Consider the following 20,257-nt stretch of genomic DNA (forward strand, 5'->3'; position numbering starts at 1 on the left):
CAAATGGGAGAAGATGCCAAATTCATTGTCATTCTCTCATCAGATGTCATAGAAACCCACCAAGTGGTAATGAATAAAAAAAAAAACTTATTTCAGGATAATATAACACAAAGCATAATGTTATAAACTTACACTCAATATTTGTTTTTAAAAACTACCATATAAAAAATGTGCTTGATTTACGCTGCTAAATAAGGCATAAACACATCATCACAGAATGTGAAAAAGGTCTATCAGTGCAGTGGCGGCCATTGCCTTAAGATCAAAGGTCAAATATATTAGTTTATTTTACTATAGGCCTATCCAGCAACGGTGCTGGGCCTATCAGTAAAAAGATTGGACACACTTAACTGAATTTATGTTTCTCATTATTTTACAATCTGTTTGATTTAAAGGCTTATACACTTAAAGATGCTGTAAGTGATTTTAGTCATTCTAACCATAAATATCTAAATGTTCCAACTTCCACAAGACTGAGTTGTTGAATTAAACACACCCCTTTTTCCAAAACCCAGACAAATATAAACCATGTCAGTACCCCTTTAAAGTGCAGTAAGATTATATTTGTTAACACAAATAAATGCATTAGATATCATGAACTAACAATGAACAATATGTTTCTACAACATTTATTAATCTTTGTTAATGTTAATGTCAATGTCTTATAATAATGTTCCATTTGTAAACATAAGTTAACATGAACTAACAATGAACAGTACAGCGTTTATTAAAACAAATATTAATAAATGCTGCAAAAAATATATTGTTAATTGTTAGTTCACGATACCTTATGCATTAATTAAGGAATAATTGAGGACGGACCATTAAAAAATAAAAAAATGTATGCACACATGAGGTGGTAATGTAAGCGGAGTAAATTATTCAGTTTACCACAGTTACCACACCTTAATATATTGGTTAGGGTTTTTATCTAGGGGAATAAATCAGACGTTTCATCACGATACGATCTTATATCGATTCTCTTGGCCTGCGATCCGATATTTGCCGATAAATGTTATCTGGGATAAATGTTAGTTATAGTGTTGATGTGTAGATATGTAAAGTCTTTTAACTGATGCTGGAGCTATGCAGGCGATTTCTCTTTCCCTCGTTAGTGCTGTTCAGAATGTCGGCATTGTCAAAATGTTTCACATGATGGTTGAACTGCTCCATGGTACTTCTTAAATAGCAAATTCTTATGTAAATTTCAAATGGGTCACATGCGCAATGATATTGATGGAAGCCCGAAATAATCATGCATGTGAGCCGCTCTGCATTTGTCACGGAGCTCACGTTTTGAGGAGTGCCGGTTGACGTGCTCGCACTGATCCTGCCCGGTTGACTTGCATGCACATATAGCAGAGCACAATTTGGCTTCACAGATCCTGCGCACATCCGTGTCCCACATTAAAAGCATGTTTAGCACTGAAGGTTGCTTCATCGCCTGACGGAAATGCATACGGATGTGGCTGACGTGAGAGTATTTAAATAAAATTGCATCTTAAAAATTTTATATTGATATTTGTGTGTTGTATCGATAACATTGGATCATTGGTCATTGATGCATCAATCCAGATTGATGAATCATTACACCCCTATTTTTATCTCAAGATATTTTCTGGTTTCATCCTTTAAACACTCTTGTGAGTGGGACTACTTTCTTCCACCACGAATTCAGCGTCTTGCTCTGATACAGCTCAGACCAGAGCGAAAGAGAGAGAGCGAGAGAAAGAAAGGGAGCCCAAGGATGCTTTTCAATCAAAACTGAAATATATTTAGGATATTATATACAGTGTTTGTCATTCTTATTCAATGTACTTAACCAGTGTCTTTGTTTTAATTGGTTATTTTGTTGTGGTAGCCTATAGGGCTCTTTGAAATTACTGAAATAATTTGGTGAAGTGATATGGAACCGTTATGCTGTCAAGACCTGGAACTACTTCACAGCTGTGCTTTTACTTGAAAAATAATTGCACACCTTAAAACGTCTGTCAACCAATCAGAATCAAGCATTCAACAGACCCGTGGTATAACTAATGTTAACATGTATAACCTAACTGTAAAGTGTTACCATGTTAATTTATATATTTAAAAAAATTGTTCAAGTTTGTTCATAATGCATTAACAAATTTGAGCATATACTGTAGCTAGCCTACAATCTTTAATTTAAAATATGTATTGTATATGTTGAAATTAACATGAACTAAGATGAATTAATGCTGACAATGTAGTTCATTGTTAGTTGTGGTTTAAACATGTTAAAAAATAAACTTACCTAAACTTCCATGTATTATTTCATTGTTTTGATGACTTTGCTATTATTCTATAACAGTGGAGATGATAGTGGACTCCACCCCTTCAAGACTTCAGGATATATGTAAATTTCATGTACATAAGTAAATTCACATATCTAATTCAATAACCGCACATACCCCTAGCTTGAACATACATTGTAAATGTACATATGCCATTCTGTTAATTGTCCTATTATTTGTATGTCTATTTATACTCTTACCTTGTTTTATATTCTGTGTCTCACTGTAATGTTCTGTGTGCACTTGCTTCTCCTATCACCAAAAAAAAATAAATACTCTTGTGTACGTGAGAACACTTGGCAATAAATCTCATTCTAATTCTGATATCAGCAAATGTCATGCCACAGCATATTACCTGGCTTCCATAACTTTGGTATTCCAGTATAATTATTGTCAAGCATGAAATGTTTAGAGTGAAATTCTTAGGCCAAAATGTCTTGCAGACCTTAAAACATTCCATAAATAGTAATAAGTACAGAGAACATCATTGTTTATCTTTACCCAAGTTTAAACCCTCGTTTTGGATGAAAATGAACTAGATTGCTCAATAATGACCCACAGCAATTATCCTTTAAGCAGGACCATATTCAGATAATTTCATTTTTGCTTTCTGTGCCAAGGCCAGGCCCATGGTGCAGAATTTCTGCTGACGAAGGGAATGAAGTGTTAATTTTTGCTTAGAAGAACAAAATTCCCTGGCCTTGATCAAATTAATGTTGACTGCCTGTTGTCCAGATGTGTTCTTTCAAGGAAAGCCAAACTGGTGTGCCTGCAGAGTGATCCTTCTGTCTTGACCATAATTCCCTGATGACATGCCCTGATAGAGGTGTCGGGAAACCCTAGATTGTCTAATAGGAGGCTTCTTTATATCTTTCCTATTGAGTATCTCAATCAATAGGAGTTGTTTTTCACAGCATAAGCAAAACAAATAGACGTTAAAGGATATGGTATACTGTGTAACAGCAATTACACATCATATGGACTGAAATCGAGTTTGTAATTCATTTAAGGTCTAAGGTTTGGTTGTCTTCTGTTACTTGAGTGAAATGCAAAAAGCCACAAACCCCCTGTTTTTCGAATGCGGCCCTTAAAAGCTGTCTGCAATCCCATCAGTATGACGTTGATGCATCATCCCTTATCATATTTAACATAGAGAGAGAAGCACTTATGATCTCTTAAGGTGGGCTCTTCAGTCAAGATGGTTTCTCTTAGCAGAAGAGAACATTTCTTAAGTATTCTTCTTCTGATGGTTTAGCTTTGAAGCAACTTTATTTGACGTGTCTTATAATGGAAAGAAGCATAATTCTAAAGGCATGGAATTAACTCGGGTCACACTTTCAAACAGTCAGTTGTTTGTGAACTATTAAGATTTTAATCAATTCTAACAAAAGCTAATGAATCTGATATTGAAATGATGAATCTTACTCAGGGAATAAATCCCATCAACAGGGGATATAATGTAACTAAAAACATTGGTAAAATCAAGGGCGTAGGGTTAGCATGCGTGAAGCATTTACATGTTTCTGTTGTTAATTTCAAAACTAAAATTAAGAGAAACATATCCAAAACTATAACCTTTTTAAATGTATGTTTAACTTATGGATGAGCTCTATATTACCATATCTAAAAGTCTCTGCTGCCACCTACCAAATGAATGTCTCTGCAGAACAATCATCTTGTCTTTCCCAATCTGTGGTTGTTTTCAAACCTGGATGGGCGTTTTTTCAGCAATCCATTGAAAGTATATCAATGTAGTAATCAGTAGGCGTTCCTAAACCAGGATGGTTATTATTAAACTATCCAATCAAAGTAGAGAATCTTAAAGTAGTAATCAGTGGGCGTTTCTAAACCAGGATGGATATTATTAAACTATCCAATCAAAGTAGAGAATCTTAGTAGTAGGCAAATCATGTACAGCGGTTTAAAAAATCCTACTGAATAGGAAACGGCCATTTTTGTTCTACAGAGACTCAAAACAGCAGTGAATGTCTTCTTAAACTACTACTCCTCTTAGTGGACAAAGTCAGAATGACATGAATCTTTTTTATTCTAAAAATATTATCTATTGTTATTATTGATTATACAAAATGTATATTTTGTATAATCAATAATAACAAATTCATGTCATATATTTTAAGTTCCTTGGGCTCATTGACCAAATTGGTTCAATGGAATTCTCTTCCTTTCTTTGCAGTTCTTTATCTTCTGATTTAAAATAAAAATGTGTAAACAAAGCTTTTTCGGACCGGCTTATATTGAGACTAAACATCCAGACCACACACTTTGAGAACACAGGCGAGGCACGGACAGGTAAAATCTGTATCTGTTCCAGTCAATTTTTTTTTTTTTTTTTTTTTTTGTGCCTTTAGCACCAGGGCACGAAGAACAAAACGTTTTAAAATTAACTTGTTTTATCTGTATGTGGCTTTATGCATGAGTTATTACCAGACTCAAGTTTTTACCATTAGCTACAATCCTCTTCATCCTCTCAGGGACAGATTTCTAGACAAAAACAATTGAGGAAGCAATTGGTATAGATGCTCACTAAAAAAAACTGCCTACAGTCTGGAGAGAAAACAAAATGTACTGTTAAAATTTTTTAGTGTTGTCATTTTTTTGGTTAGAACCTGTAGAATAAATTCACCTTTTGACTATTAAACTATTATACCTCTGGACCTTGATCTAACACTCGCAACAAGCTGGTTATCCAGTGTCACTGTGAATAGTTAAAGCCAGACAAGCACAACAACAGGCATGAATATCGATGTAGGATTGATATAACATCCATTCCACCGACCTTTAAAGCACATGGTGTTTCTGCTGTCTTTCCTGAATACTACTGATTTTTAACCTCTAATAGACATTGTCAGATGCCTGAACAAATTAAGAATACATATTAAATATTAAGAGAAAATATGAAATAAAAAAATTAAAAATGTATATGTGTACTAAAATGAAGCATTTTGGCATTTTAAAATATATGATATAGTGGATGCTGATAACAAATATCAAGTGGTGATATATAAAATATAAGGATTTAATTAGAATATAAAAAGTATTTGAAACTCAATCAGTTTAAACCTTTATAGTCTTATTATTATGAAGGAAATATTTTAGGCTCACAACCTCAGTATCTGCATACTAACATGTTTTGATATCATGAGAATTATTGTATTTATTTATATACAATATTATGCCGTTATTATCGGTGCAGGTAGGTTACAAACATTATGCACGACCTGAATAAAAAAAGAAACAGAGTGTCAAGAAACTGGGTACTGTTATGGGCGTGGCTTGTCGGACCAACGTTTTTCAGCTTGGTCATGTACGTTAATTGGGTCTAAAGAACTTAAATAATTGTTGTAATAATATTGTAATTCCTTAATTTTTTAATTAATTCATTAGCTATTGAAGTTTTGCATTATCTTTATTTAGATGAAAAATATAAAGCGGCATTGTCATGTGGTTGCTGTTACTTTCCTCAGCGCTACTGTGAATAGGCCAATCACAGTCGTTTGTGTTTATTGTTTAATGATTTTATTTTCTAAAACAAATGTCACAGAGACGTGGGTGATTTTTTATTCGTATGTAATTTATTGATTAAGAGATTCAAATTGTATGTGTATTCTGTATAAATGTCACAAGTGTGTGTGAGAGAGAGAAAAAGAGAGAGAGAGAGAGTGAGAGAGACCAGGCTGAACTAGGCAGATACCCCCTTATTATACATATTGAAAAACGATCCCTCAAATTTTGGACACACCTAAATTGAAGTTCCCCTAACACACTGCAACACGAAGCCCTTAAAACCCAATAGTTGAAGCCTAAAATCAGTCCCCTTTGTCAGTTGGCTCTGAAACTCACAAACCCACTAACACCAGTTTCAGACCAGCACTGCTGAACAAAACCAGATCAGAATAAACCAATCATAAAAGAAAGCAAAAATTCATATTTGGACCATTGGAAAAATGAAAGTAAAAACCAAAGCAAACTCTAATGTTATCGGCCCTAAACAGAACATATAATCTGGCAGAATATCTGCACAATGTAAGAGATCCAAAACAGAGACGGATCCTCACCAAATACAGACTCAGTGATCACAGTCTGGCCATAGAAAAAGGCCGACACAGACAAACATGGCTTCCAAAGGAAGAACGAGTCTGTGCTCACTGTGACACTGGTGAGGTTGAGACAGAGACACACTTTCTCCTTCACTGTGAGAAATTTACAGAGGTGAGAGAGAAATACCTCCACAAACTCTCAAACCTCATGCCACAGTTTTCCTGTTTGGCAGAAACCGATCAGATGCTGGTGTTACTGGGGGAGGACCATCATGCATCAGTTGCAGCTAAATTCATTTTTGAGCTGCACACCCTCAGAAACCAATCACTGCCTTAATGTACTTCATTCACAGTACTTTTATTTTCTTATGTTCATAATGTCTTGTTAACTGCATATTTTATTTTATATTGTATAGCGTATATTGTTATTATAGTTTTTATTTTATTTGATTCATTACCTGGCATCTTATTTTAATTCTATTTTATTATTATTATTTGTCTTGTCGTGTATTAATGCTTTGGCAATTTTGTAAACACAATCATGCCAATAAAGTGCTTTTAAATTGAATTGAAATTGAGAGAGAGAGATAGAGAGATAGATAGAGAGAGAGAGAGAGAGAGAGAGAGAGAGAGAGAGAGAGAGAGAGAGAGAGAGAGAGAGAGACGTCCTGAGATTTGATTGGGGCTCAATCAGGGAATTTGGCTCTCTGAGCCGTTTCTCGCCCCCAGAGGGAAACAAATTGTATCACATAGTAAAAAGTGATTTGCTGCTCAATATTCAGTAAATGTACTGAGGTTGTTTTTCAGTCTTGAGGGAATGTTCAGCAACCACACACAAAGCATAGTCTACCTATTGTTGCAAGATTTTGTACATACTTTGCATTACTTCTGCATACTTTGAACTGCCAAACTCTGTTTCATAATACCATACTTTATTAAGCTTCAGGATTAGATAAAACAATGTTGTATATCCACCACTGTATCATTTTGACTACTCTGAACAGCCTAAATAAACACCTTTCATACTCTTTTCCTTTAATTTAGGCCACAATGGCCTCATTGCTCTGTGTACACACCAAACATGTTCTTATTTAATGAGGTTGGCCAAGTTTTTCACGTGAACAAACTTTCTGGTGTGATATGCACAGGCAGATCTGCAGAAGGGCGGGCTGAAAACAGCAGTACTGGAACACAAACATGTGCTTGGAGGAGCAGCTGTATCTGAACAGATTATTCCAGGTGCAAGTTCAGGTTTATCACCCAGACCAAGTTTATTTTAATCCCTTAAAAACTGGCCAAAGAGGAATTTCTCAAAGTATTCATCAGTCATTTCAAATTCAGAACTCCTTTCCATGCTGAAAAAATATCTTAAACCAGCCTAAGGAAGTTTGCTGGTCTTAGCTGGTCTAGCTGGTATCCGTGGTGCTTGACCAGATGACTAGTACAAGCTGACAAGCCCAAAACCCCTAAAACCAGCAAACTAGTGCTGCCTTCACATGCTGTTTGAATTATCGTAAATACAAGTTTCCTTATCGTAAGTTGCACATGAACGACCCCTTAAGTTGTAATTATGACTAGGGATGGGTGGATCAATCAAATTGGGTTAACCTCCTTGTGATTGCTATAATGTGATTCTCGCTCTCAGTGGGGCACGTGGTGAGTTGTGCAGGGATGTAGCGGAGAATAGCATGAAGCCTCCACATGCACTACGTCTCCGCGGTAACACGCTCAACAAGCCATGTGATAAGATGCGTTTCAGTTGCTTATGTCTCAGACGCAGAGTCAACGAGATTTGTCCTCCGAGTCACTACGTCACCATGAGGACTTAGAGCGCATTGGGAATTGGGCATTCCAAATTGGGGAGAAAGGGGGAGAAAAGGGAGAAAAAAAATTTATCGATCCTCACATAAAAATATTGATTCTAAATTTTCTTTAGTTTTTTTAAATAGGGATATTATTATTTGGTTAACATGAACAATAATCATAAGCATCAATGTAAAATAAAAAGGATTAGGCTATATACACAGCATGCCCAATTATTAGGCAAATTGTATTCCTCAGGATTAATTTTTTTGTTGAACAAACACGATTCTCTCAGTCAATCCAAAATGTTATTGAACCTCAAATCTGTATGTTTAACAAAGGAAAAGTGAGTTTTGTCTTTCTCAGGGGAATATATAAGTGTGCACAATTATTAGGCAACTAAATTACAAAAATAATTTCCAGCAACTCAATTGTTTATTATCATTTTTAGAGTAGGTGCAACAAATAAGTAAAACAAAATGACAATTAAATGACATTTTTGACCTTTCAAAAATATATAGTGAACAATATAGCAACCCTTTTTTTCAATAACTGCCATGAGCCCTCTATCCATAGAGTCTGTTAGTTTCTTGATCTGTTCACAATCAACTTTCGCTGAAGCAGAAAACACAGCCTACCATATGCTGTTCAAAGATGTGTATTGTCTTCCCTCACTGTAAATCTTACATTTGAGAAGGGCCCGCAAGTTCTCAATAGGATTTAAGTCAGATAAGGAAGGGGGCCAAGTCATGATTTGGGCATCTTTGAGGCCCTTGCTGGCAAGCCAAACAGTGGAGTACTTGGATGCATGTGATGGAGCGTAAAGATCATGGCCTTCTTGAATGCTGAGAACTTCTTCCTGTACCACTGCTTGAAGAAAGTGCTTTCCAGAAACTGGCAGTAGGTTTGGGAGTTGAGTTTCAGTCCATCTTCAACTCAAAAAGGTCCAACTCCCTTATTTTTAATGATAGCAGCCCACACCAGTACCCCTCCTCCACCTTGCTGGTACCTGACTAGAAGTGGTGCCCTGTGTCCATTAGTGATCCAGCCATGGGCCCATCCATCTGGTCCATCAAGAATCACTCTCATTTCATCTGTCCATAAGACCTGTCTGAAGAAGAAAAATCTGTCTTCAGGTATTTCTTTGCCCAATCTTGACGCTTCAACTTGTGAATATATTAACTGGTGGTCGTGTTTCAGCCTTCTTGAGCATGGTCATGTCTCTGAGCACTTGACACCTTGTACTTCTGGACACTCCAGGTAGGTCACAGTTCTGGAATATGGTAGCATTGGAGGATAATGGGTTCCTGGTAGCTTCACGTTTAATTCTTCTCAAGTCTTTTGCAGTTAATTTGCGCCTTTTCTTCTCCATGCGTTTTATGCGCCCCAGTTGACTATTCGCAACAAAATGTTTGATTGTCCGGTGGTCACGCATCAATAGTTTAGCTATTTCAAGAGTGTTGCATCCATCCATCTGAAAGGCCTTTTACAATATTTGACTTTTCAGTGTCAGTTAACATTTTATATAAATGTATAAAACGTATATTATAATAAGGTGTTAGTCACTTTCGCCGCACCCTCCCTAATTACACAAATACATACCACCTGAAAATGATTTAATCCAATAAGCATTCAAGTTTATATGGTTTGGAGTTGGAAAAAGTTCTTGGAAATAATGATAAGATCAGAATACTCACATGCCTAATAATTGGGCACACAGTTTAAGCAAATACTTGAGCAGGATGGGAACTAATTCTTCTCCTGCTCATCATAACATACATGCATGCTGAAGCCACGGTTTTACTACAGTAATATTGTAGTAGTAACCATGGTAATTGTGGTAAATATGGTTTAACTAAATCCCATTGTTAAACTATAGTTACTGTAGTCAAACCATGGTTAATTTTTGGAAGGGTATACAAAATAGATGTCTAATAATTTTCTGTTTAGGATTTTTAATTATTACTAAAAATTCTATTTTTAATTACCCATGTTATCACTAGAAATTGCAAAAAAAAATTTTTTTATAGAAATATCGGTATTGGTATCAGTATCGAAGATATTGGACTTGAAATGATTGGTATTGGATTAAAAAGAAAATAAGTGGTATCCAAAATGTTTCCAGATTGGAAGGAGATGTAAACTTTCAACATGGCGGAGGAGAGTGTGGTTCTGAATGATACAGCTAAATAAAAGCTAATTGTATTGTTTCTGAATACAGCTAATTATTAGTGCTTGCCGTTTCGGTCATATACATTTACATATATCAGCATCCATTTGACGAATCTAGTACATTTTACTCGAAGAAAGTAGCATGTATTTGGCCAAAATACCATTATAGAGTAATACGTTTCACGGTATCAAAATAAGAGTACCCCAAGATATATGCAGGACTGAACCTGGTGTCCTCCATGTTTCCTGATCTTTCCGACAACAAAGCACTTGAACATACTTGTAATTACCACTTCAGAAATGGTAAGTAGGATAATTCTGATAGCACATGAAGGCAGCATAAAACTGATGAGGCTAGGAGACCAGCTACGGCTTCCAACTTGATGAGTTTGAGGTGTTTTTTATCATTTTTTTAACTGATTCAACATATTAGGGTGTTCCGCTTTTAGCTATAAGTTAAATTATTAAAACTATGCTGTGATTTATGTAGATTGCATGACATTGGGTAAGGGTTCCACTTTTTCAGGGCCTCCTATCTGCTCAGTTTATTGCTTCCACACATCTACCAGGACCTGGAGCTCAAGGTGCGTACATACATTAATAAAATATTTAGGGTTAATTTTTATTTCATTTTGACATTATCATAGGAAAAAAAACACACTCTAAACCTTTAAATCAAACAGCTCATGCAAAGTTTTTTTTAGACAGACCTGACACAAGGATACAAGTGGCAGGATGATTCATAGCTTATTTTCTTTCTCTCAAGCTAATATTACAGCAGTTCTCTTGTTTTTCTGTGCAGAAACATGGCCTGAAGGTGTACATGAGGGACCCCTATTCATTTACCCCCATATTGGAGGAGTGTGCAGGAGGGCAGCCACTGTGCTCTTTACAGCTTGGAGCTGATATGGCAAAGAACCAGGATGAGATCAGCAAATTCTCAGAGAAAGATGCCAAGGTTCTTTGTCAACATCAAGAGAACTTTGATTTTCGCAAAATTACTTTTATGAACATGCATGATACAGTAGAAGCAAACTACTGTAAATCCTGCTCACACATTCCTCAACTTTCACCTGTCATTTACGTCAGTGGTTCTCAACCTTTTTGACTCAAAGGCCCCCCACTGTCCAAGACAATATTTGAAGGCCCCCTTGCCCGAAACTACACGTGTATGATTAAAATAATTAATCATGGATTATTTTTGATTCTAGAAGTTTCAGAAGTCTGTTTATAATTTGTAGGCATAGAAAGTATTTTTTTGAATTTTAATTGCATCCTGGGATCCTTTTAACAGTTTTGAAGGAGATCTGATGTATTATGGCTACTTGTTGGTTGCTTTTCCTTAGCTGTCTAGCTTTTAAGCACAGGCCTTTGAATCAAAGGGTTTGTTATATCACAAAAAAAAAAAAACTAAATATCTGTCCAAACGTTTGACTAGAAGTGTATTTTCTCTGTCATGTCTCTAAAGGTCTATCCTGACTTTCTGACCTATTTGGAAAGACTGGCTCGTGCCATCCACCCGTCCACCCACAGACGTCCCAGGGATGACTGAGGGATCTTTGAGAAAGGGAATATCTGCCCTGAGGAGCTTAAAACCTTTGGTGAAGTCTGGTAATGATAAAATAAACAGAGTTGCCTCAACATTTAAGCTTCTGAAATACTATTTTATGCCAGAGACTCTTATAAAATGAGGATGTCTAAAACTTAAGTGTTGTAAGAAAAATCCATGTGTTTGTGTTTAAAAGGTTGAAGTTGGGAAAGAATATACCGGACTTCTAAGAACTTATTATGGCTCCAGTAATGAAGATGGGTTATGCATCCTTCCATTGCCATAACAAAAACAAATGGAATTCTTTTAGTATATTTAATTGAAAAAATAAATTTTACTTTAATTTATTGCCATTGCCATTCAATTAATTTGTAATGAAATGTTGTGAAATTTGGTGCACCCATAGAGCAGGATTTCAACTTACTAGTACGGTATATCATTTGATGATGCCGCCAACAGTTTAAATTATACATATGTTCAGTGTTACGTGTATCGGATTACAAAGTAATTAGATGTTTAACATTTTACATATTTGTTATCAGATTACAGTTACTGACTTTCAATTCAAGTAATTACTTTTAAGAACATTACTTGCGCTAAAGTGGTATGTGTAATAAATTGTATTAATTCAAATGAATTAATATGAGGGTCTGTTAGTGTTTCTGTGACAGCTGGAAGATGTGCAACAATGAATGAGAAGGAAAATAGACATTATGTATTTGAGTGGAAAACCAAAATGTTAAAACTAACATAATTAGTAATGTGATTACCTTTTAGATGAAGTAATTGATACTTTGTAGTAGATTAATTATTTAGAATAACTTGCCCTACACTGCATATTTTTTAGGTTGTAACTTGGGATGCACCAATATGACATTCTTGTGCCGATACCGATTTTAAATAAAAAACTATAAAAATACTAAATATCTTTATTGGCCGATACGTAATTAATTCTAAATAACCAATTTTTTTATCAGCATTTTCATTCTTAAGACCAATATGCTGATGGTTTTAAGGTGGTCAATTATTGACCGATAGTTATCGGTTGCAGATACATCGGTGCATCCCATGTCATAACTGCTAAATTATGTGGCCTAGAAACAAATTCCTTGGTAATCCCATGTTTAAAGATGTGCTTTTATTTCCACCCATCTACATTTTCTGGCATTTTTAAAATGGTTGAAAACATACTTTTTCAAATTCATATTTCATTGGTCAGCGTTTGTCATCTGCAATCATTTGTGTCAGATTATCCTGAGACTTTGTTGCTCAAAGGTAACGTTTTGATTTATTAAATACATATGTTTTTGCTCATTCAAATTCAATGGACCATGCACATGACATGAACACAGCATTTACTGTAATGGGAGCTTTATTTGTCTAAATTTCAGTTTGAAAGTCTTTGTTTTTCTTGCAAGTGCTCAATCGTTGGTTTGAATCGGAGCCGTTGAGAGCCACGTGAGACACTGATTCTGTTACTGTAGCAAACACAAGCCCAAATAACCCTGGAAGTAGGTGAGGGTACTTTGACATTAATAAAGCTTAAATATTTATATTAAATCAGAATATGGAGATTGTTGTTGTGGATATGTTAAATCTTTTTTTTTTGCCCCATAGATATGTCCTCCTGCATCATGACATGGGTGAGCTAGAGAAGGAGAAGGGAGCCTGGGGTTACGTAGAGGGAGGAATGGGTGGCGTTTCTCAATCAGTCGCCCGCTTTGCAGGCTCTCTTGGAGCAGATCTTTACAAAGAGAGTTAGTACTCATGGTGAAGGTGTAACCATTTGCTTGAGTCATTGTTTCCATGCTTGTCACATTCATTGAAAAGAACAGGTTGTGTCACATTGTGTGATCTGTTGACATCAATGGTGCTTTTAGGATGTTGGACAAGTTCTTATTGGTCAGGATGGTTCTGTCAGTGGTGTTGATGGAACTGAAGTCCGTAGTAAAGTGGTTCTGTCCAATGCAACTCCTTACGTCACCTTTAAACAGCTCACCCCAAAGGTACACTAGTACTATGTTGCGAGATTGTGTCAGTTCCGATATTTCCTAGATGTTTAAATGTGCTGTAGATTAAGATGGTTGTGAACTCATGATTAGACTAATTGGTAAATTTCCAGTTCATTCTGTGCTGTCATCTAATACCCTCCAGTTCCAAAATACTGTTGTGGCCTTGAGTCATTTTATTTGTATTTACTCAAGGAGTGACCTTATTCTTTAACAAAATCCTATTCTGTCTGTATGACAGAATGTGTTAGTTCAGTTCACAGCAGATGTATTTATTATAAAAAAAATTGGTTCAATTTTGACCAATGGACAAAATGGAATTTAATTTGTACCATACTCATAAAAAAGTGGGAAAAATGTATGACTGTTTTGCTTAAATGTTAATTACATTTATGAATAATTGATGTCTGTGTTGAAGGACGCCCTTCATCACAGTTATTCATCACAGCTGTAGATCAGATTGACTACACTTCTCCTGATACTAAGATTAATGATATGATTACAAATAATGTAATGCTTTATTTAATTGAAGTACATGGAAATACCAGTGCTTGCAAGGCAACAAAAGAATAGTGTTAAAATTTCAGGTAAGCTTAGGTTTTAGGTTTTGGTTCTGTGTACAGTAAATGAAATGCTGCATCAGAGCCAATTTGTCATTGACATAACACTAGCATGCATCTTGTTTTTATTCAGCTGTGTATAAGAGCCAACACAACGTGGCACTGTCTTTGTAATTTAAAGGCATCACTGTCGGTTATGTTTTGAATGGCAAACGTTCTAAGGGGCCGTTCACACGGGAATCATTGCATCATCCCTGTGCACTAATTAACATTCTAGACAGATGGTTTTGGCCGATATGACATGTCTCGCAACATCAGCGTTGCATTTTTAAGCAGTAAGTTAAAAGGTTTTGAAAAACGCTATTATGCCATTCCGTTACTCTCAATCTAGCTGTTTATTGGATACAAGAATGCATCCTGTTTGCACAGCTCCTAATAATGTAAGTTAATGGGAGATTTTTAAACTTTAATTTCACATTTTCCAGAAAGTATAAAGTTTACAAAAAAACTAAAATATATAGCACACTCAACATAGTCTCCTGACAACAAATTAGTTTGATGGCAAAATTGTACAACTTGGCTCGAACAAAAATATATAACTTTTAGACCAACGAATGCACTTTTCTACCTGTAAAACTCTCAATTACATCAGCCATTTGCTTATGCAAATTTATGTTAACTTCACTTCATGCTCAAAATTCAAAATTTTGGGTGTATTATGGTCCCCCTCATTTCTGTGTGTGTGTTCTGCATTGTAGTTGATTTATTGATTTTATTTAACAAATTTAAAAAATGTTCTCTGTTATAGTCTCACCAGTTCATTTGTTTGTATGTGTATGTTTTGCACACTGTTTTATATTCCCACCTCTTAATTTATCTGTGTGTGTTCAGCATTATGGCAGATCTTTTTATTTTATTTGACAAATCTAAAATAATTGCTCTGTTTTAGGGTCGCACCCATTTATTTCTTATGGTCGGTCAAATTTAGATCGCAAACAGCAAAGGTGTCACTTTTTTATGACCAATTAGACTCATCGAATCAAGTGTTCAGATTGCAAGTCTAGGAAATGTCACAGTCACAAAGTCTTTTACCACTCAGATTGAGGAAACCACATTTTGTTAAAAAAAGAAAAAAATCTGAAATCGGTCAAAAATGCCCGAACAGCCCAGAAAGGTTAAGAAAGGAAACATCTGTGAACAAATTTGGTAACTCATTCCATATTTCATTATGCAATATGAATGACTGATATATGTCAATAATCTGTGATACACTTCCCTCATCTCATTTACAAACTCTGGTGTTTTCTTTCTTTCACACAAAAGTTATTTCCCTATTAACATCATGGTTAGGTTTAGGATTTGTTTAAGGGTAATGGTTTAACTTAGGAAAAATGGTAATAACATTGTTCATTTGTCCATTTCTTTTAATCAATGGGAGTCGAATATTTTTGTACGAGCCAACTCGCAAAAAAAATTAAATTTCACCATCTCGTACTATTATTATGATTTATAATAAGACCTAAGGCTGAAATTATCTACAAAACTATTTCAAGTGTTATCTAAGTTTGAATGGAGTCTGTACGTTAATCAGTTTGGTAGACTCCTAACCAGAATGTTTGAGGAATATAAATTCAGGGCTGCTTTGGAAGCACTTAAATGAATGCCTTCATGAAGAGTTTCAATTGGCCTTTTTTCCTGTAGTTGTTGATTGGAGACCCACTTTATATTAGGTGGCCTTAACTACTACAAACTTAACCATTTGATACAATGTACTTATTACGTACAAGCGTGTTGTTGCATTGTAATCACATTTAAAGTATTTGCATTTAATTACATTTGTAGTTACACTGTTAATTTTACCCTTAACCTAACCCTTACCTCAAAACCTAACTGTTACCCCTAACCCTAATCCTACCCTTACTCCTAAACCTACCCATACCTCAACCTCAGTAGAAGCAAATGTGGGAATTGTGCAGAACAAAATGTAGTTACCAGTAAATACATAGTCTTGTATGTATTTAATGTTATTACATAGTTGTTAAGGCCACCTAATATAAAATGTGACCTTGATTGGTTTTAATAATGTTTGTCTATGTCCTATGCAAAAGAACAGTGGCTTTTGACAGGTTGCCTAATTTCTTGGCTGCTCTGAACAGTGGGGATGGAAAACCAGGTCCACATAATCAATGTTCAGTCCATCTGTGAGAGTGTGGAGCTGCTAGAAGAAGCCTATAGGGAGGGCCAGCAGGGACGCACATCCTCCAGGTTGGCAGAACCTGCAGTGCTGCTCATAATGTACCAGCTAATATTTGCACATTACACACACATCAAAGCAGCAGTACATCTACATCTGTTGCTCAGGGACAGGGTTTATGGTGATGGTTTTAGATTACCTCTTCGTTCATTGCACCAAACCACACCAATTTACATAAAATCCTGATTCATCTTCTGACCATTTGTAGGTACAGTAGTTGACATGCATTCTTTTGTAAAGTTGAAATTCCTCTGGAATTTCATGCTCAATCCAAACTATATTAATCCTTCTGTTTTGGAGGAAATTACAAATGTATAATAACAGTATAAATTAATGCATTATGGTTAATGTTTCTGTCACGATTCCCTTGTTGTCTGCCCTGTGTTTCACTAGTCTTTGTCAAAAACTCCACTTCCCACAATTCCCGGCCCTCATCACTGCCAGCACTCTGTCATTGTTCGCACCTGATTGTCATTTGGGATCATCCTGTGTCTGTGTATTTAAACCCTGTTTGTTCCTCCATTCCCTTGTCGGTCATTGTTTCATTGAATGTTGATGTATGTTATCTTTACCTTTCGTGGATGTTTCCCCAGCCTGTGTTCTTCTTGGATGTTTTTTTCATGTTTTTGTTTCATTATTTCCCCTCTTGGATGTTTCTTTTGTTCCTGTTTGTTTGCCTTCACTTTTGATTAATAAAGAACCCGCAGTTAGATCCCCATTCCTCGTCTGCCCTCGTCTGCATTCCTAACAGTTTCAGAAAAACCCTTTCATAAAATCAAAAATGTTTTACCTCCTTATCTGAAATGCCTGTCTGCTTTCATCACCCTGAAAAAACAACTGATACTTTTTTGCTATATCGCAAAAAAAGTTTAAGCTTAAAATGTTAAAGACTCTGTATACATAAGTCAGGCAAATGTGGTATCATTTGAAAGCATAGAATCTGAGCTTTTCAGATAAAATAATTTTAAATAAAATAACTAAATAAGGCCTCAAAACATTTGCATTGAAAGGTAGTACCCCCCCAGAGGTAATGGGGTAGAAATATATGAATGTACAATTAATTCTGTTGCCTTAATTCCACATTTAGAAAGATTTTCAAAATACACAAAGTGAAATATGATTTATGAAGTCATCAAATACAAATGTCTATTTTATGCTCTGATAACTGCTATTGTTAAGCCCAAAATATCAAAGTATTAAAATACATTTGGAAGTTCTCAAAAAGAGAGCCATTGTTTACTTGTCTGTAAGCTTGCTTGGCTAAATAATTTAATGTTATATCTTAGATGTCCTGAACAAAATACCACCCAGAAGGAAAAGCATGCAAAACAAATCAACAGAACATTTGTTTTTGACTGTTGATGATAAAATATTGTCGCAAAGGGGAGGATCTCAGCTTTCTATTGACACCTAGATTGAGCTTCTAGTCCACTCAGGGGCTAAGATATTCAATGAAACATCAAGGGTGGTGCTTGAACTGAAAATTAGACTGAATGTCTATGGATGAGCACGTCTGTGAGAGCTAAACTGCATTAGAGTGCCACCTATATTTCAGATCTGTATATTGTGATGAAATGTGATAGAGAAAATAAAATTGCCTAGTGCTTTGTGCCACCTTGTGGAATAGTTTGCAAAGTTTTTTCCATAAAAAATAAAAACAATCTGTTTATCATAAGATTATAAACACATACAATATTATTTATGAATAATTTGAGTATTTTTTTATTTATTTTTTTGGGCGTTTCTCTAAAAAAATAGAACAATTTTTGCGCAATTTGTCCAAAGTATGTGTGAATGGTGAGCTTTTAAATTTGAGTGTGAAAAATTGTGGGCAGCAGCCCAAAAATGCACCAGAGTTTAAGGGGATAATCATATAATACAATATATTTACTTATATCATACAATATATGAATTTATTCATTGTTGTGGCACAAGGAATTTTTACCAAATATAGGAGGGTTAAACTTCATTTAGCTAATTATTTTATAATTATTATAATTTTTCACTTGCACTTTGCACTTATTTTAATTAATTAAATAAAATAATACATAAAAAAGGCATTTTTGCTGGAACATTTTCCTTTATTTATGTATTTATTTATTTACTGTATGTTCATTTTAAACTAAAATATAAAGCTCATGGACATGTAATATGCATCGACTCTTCATAAGTGTTTTTATTCAGGCTTATGTTGGAAATGACTATTCCCTCTGTGCTGGATCCGAATCTAGCGCCCCCAAGCTGCCATGTGGTGTCTCTCTTCACACATTTTACACCCTTTTTGCTGGAGGGAGGCCGCGCTTGGACTGATGAGGACAGGGAGAGATATGCAGACACAGGTATACTGTCTACGTACACATAATTTGCATTTTGTGTGTTGTTGGCAGACACAGGCATTATAAGGCAAGAATGTATAGGCCTACAAAAGATCTCAGATGGTTTGTTGAAGGTCTGTTTAGAATGGAATACCAGCTTACTACTTACTGCACAGTATACAGTATACTAAATGTACTAAAATATATTTTAGAGTATTATGTGAAACAATGCTTAATGAAATGATAAATGTTTCGGAAATGTTGGCGTCCAGTTATCATCTTGTAAATAAAAAGGTAATTTAGCATTTTTAATTCACTTTTGTGGCAGTCTGATCAATAGAAATTAAAAAGATTTGACAAAACCATGGCTGATAATACTTCTTGTTCATTCGTCACACTGGAAATAGAAGGTCCAGTCAAGTGCATTGCATTATTTTGCATGTCATCCAGGTATTCCATGCATACATGAAATTTGCATATTTGACACTGTCTGTGCTACTATGCATAATGCTATCATAATGTTTTTGTTGTTATTAGTTCTTTGTTTCTTGTCTTGCAGTATTGGACTGGGTATTGCACCTGGATTTAAAAAGTCTATAGTATTAAAAGATATCTTGACACCTTCTGATATTGAAAGGGTCTTTGGTCTTACTGAAGGGGTATGAAAATTGTAATCATGATATAAATAAAGCCAATAACTTGATTTTAATCCAAAAAATTCCAGTATTGATTTCATGGGTACTTTAAGGTTAAACCCTTTTGTTCAACAATACAAATGATGACTTTCCTGTATATTCATTCAGCACTGCGTATTAATTAATTGTTTTTATTTTAACAATCAGACAGAATCAAATCAATAATCATGTCTCTATATTTTTATATCTGAAACTTAATTGTTGTTTATTTTCTTTTTATTTTTATGCCACAGAATATATTCCATGGCTTCGCGCTAGGGTGGTGCAGCGGTTAGCACTGTCGCCTCACAGCAAGAAGGTCGTGGGTTCAAACCCTGGTTGCCCTGGCCTTTCTGTGTGGAGTTTGCATGTTCTCCCCGTGTCTGCGTGGGTTCTCTCCGGGTACTCCGGCTTCCTCCCACCATCCAAAAAGACATGCAGGCTAGGTTAATTGGTGTCTCCAAAAAAAAAAAAAAAAAAAAAAATGGCTTCGCGCTAGGGCCCTGCGGCGCTTAAAGGGGCCGTTCAACACCGAACGTGTCCTTGAG

General features: G+C 35.4%; 1 pseudogene; it reads left to right on the forward strand.

The window, feature by feature from the left end:
• Nucleotides 1-5,474: 5,474 nt before the first annotated feature.
• On the forward strand, nucleotides 5,475-19,700 carry LOC127660307 (pyridine nucleotide-disulfide oxidoreductase domain-containing protein 2-like; annotated as a pseudogene).
• Nucleotides 19,701-20,257: the final 557 nt, after the last annotated feature.

The sequence above is a fragment of the Xyrauchen texanus genome, chromosome 20 (assembly GCF_025860055.1).
Source record: "Xyrauchen texanus isolate HMW12.3.18 chromosome 20, RBS_HiC_50CHRs, whole genome shotgun sequence".
NCBI classification, from domain to species: domain Eukaryota; kingdom Metazoa; phylum Chordata; class Actinopteri; order Cypriniformes; family Catostomidae; genus Xyrauchen; species Xyrauchen texanus.